We start from the raw sequence: 2,322 nt of genomic DNA, 5'->3' as shown, positions 1-2,322 counted from the left end.
AAAAAAAAAAAAAGATTTGCTGAAGGATGAAATAATATAAGCCCCAGAAGAAGTAAGGGAGAAAAGATCAAGTTGAATGACAACTGTTCTCCACAGGCAGGCATTCATTCTTCTTGCCTCCATGTGTACATGGCGATCCCAGCATGTCCACACATGTACATACACACAAACACAGAATAAATACAAAGCAAAACAAAAACAGAAACAAAAAACCAAGTTGGGCTTTTTTTCTCCATTTTTTCCCCCCTTCCCTTTGTTAACCAACATGGAAATGGGCTATATGATACTGTCACAAAACAGTAAATAAAGTGTTTAGTCCAGTGGCAATACAATCATCACCTCTAACGAGTTCTAAAGCATTCTTATCAGTCCCTAAGGAAAGCTTGAACTCATTATGCAATTACTGTATTTCTCTTTTCCTCCTGCCCTTGCCTTTCACCTGCTTCCTAGCCCCACATATTTGCCTGTGGGAGATCTCTGTGCCACATTACCCAGTGGGGTATCAGCTCTCCAGGAGATGAGGTTTTCTCTGCTTTCCTCCTTTCTCTCCCCCAGAGTCAGATCCACCTACACCACATGCCCCATCTTCCCTCCTCTTTCCCCTTTTTCTCTTTCCCCTCATGGTGTATACATCTCCTATGTTGTTCATAAGAGCCAAGTTACATAGCCATCTGCTTTCCCCAGGCACAGTGACTACCTCTGCAAAGCCAGGGTTTTGGAAAAAGATAAGAGCGGCCCACGAGATGCTATTGAAGACCAACAATAGGTATGGAGGTGTTCAGAATGGCAAAAAGTGCAATTGATCAGGGACTTAGAGACAGGTGTACATCTTGAGAGGAAACAATATAAGAGGATCTCTGCACCCCAACGTAGGAACAGGGCTAGATGTTAAGCTAGACAGAGAGCCACAGCCAAAGAAAATATCCCTGGACTTTCTCTAAAGCTATTAACCTGTCATAAGTTAAGAGACAGTCTAGAAGCTGGGTGTGGCAGCTAATATGTATAATTCCTGAATTTGGGGGTGCTGAAGCAGGAGGATCAAAGGAAACTTTGTCTCAAAAAGTAAAAAGAAAAAGACAGACAGACAGACAGAAAGAGATTAATACCTACTACTGCCCAAAGTGGGGAGAAATGAAGAGAATGGAAGGAAAAAACAAAGCAAGGGAACAAAGAAGGAGGAGGAGGAAGAGGAGGAGGGGAGGGGGAGGGAGAGGCAGACATGAGAATGCTCAGGTGACTTTTTGTTGTTCTTTTGTTTGTTTTTTGTTTGTTTTGTGTGTGTGTGTGTGTGTGTGTGTGTGTGTGTGTGTATACTTTGTGTGTGTGCATGGTTTCAGAGGAGGCTGTCAGCTACTGTGTAGGTACTGGGAACACAGGTCCTCTGCAAGCGCAGCAAGTGCTCGTAGCTGCTGGGCCATCTTTCCAGCCCTATTTATTTTTAACATGAGCACAGGAGCTCAAACTCAGGCCTTCAAACTCAGGAAACAATTACTTTACCAACTGAATCCAGCACCCCCAACGGTCCGAAGCAGAAAGGGAGGGGCGAAGATACAAGCATGAGTCAGAAGATGGACTGGGAGGGAGGCTGGAAGGAAGGGGGGGGTCACAAGCGCGAGCACACACACATGAATGCACACATGTACATATACATGCACACATGCATGCACACAGGCGCACACACACATCGTGTACACACATGCACAAACCATATATGAAAAGGTGACTTTTAAAATGTCATCAATGGCTTCCAGTCTGGAGCCTACGGGATGGAACCAATGGGGCCAAACTGTACTTCAGCCTACTGAGACTTTCCTCAAGGCGTAGCTCTCTGGAACTACTTAGCTAATCTGTGTTATCAACGGTCTTCCCTACGGCAACCACAGATAACCACTCCTTACTATTTTTGCATTAGAGGCGACTTCTGAACTCAAGCCTTTCTGAGCTGAAATCTCAAGTTTTTGGGGTCATAGTCCTTTTCCTTTTCAGTGTTCTCACGGGACCTCAGGCCTCGAGCCAGGCAAGAAGCCTACCAGTGCAACTGCTGCCTTCTACAATCTCCTGAATCTAGGCAGTGTGCAATGATCCCAGGTATTCTGTCCTCAGGGCCACTGGGCTGGGCGTATGTGTGAGTCATAAAGCAATGACTGAAGGAATGAAGCATCCCCAGGGTGTGGTACATGCCTGTAATCCCAGTCACTGGGAGGATGAGGTAGGAGCATGGATGCAAGTGTGAGGCCAGCGTGGCCACATAGTAGGATTCTGAAGTGTGTGTGTGTGTGTGTGTGTGTGTGTGAGAGAGAGAGAGAGAGAGAGAGAGAGAGA

The sequence above is a fragment of the Mus pahari genome, chromosome 19 (assembly GCF_900095145.1).
Source record: "Mus pahari chromosome 19, PAHARI_EIJ_v1.1, whole genome shotgun sequence".
Lineage (NCBI taxonomy): Eukaryota > Metazoa > Chordata > Mammalia > Rodentia > Muridae > Mus > Mus pahari.
Note: the sequence above shows the minus strand (reverse complement) of the source record.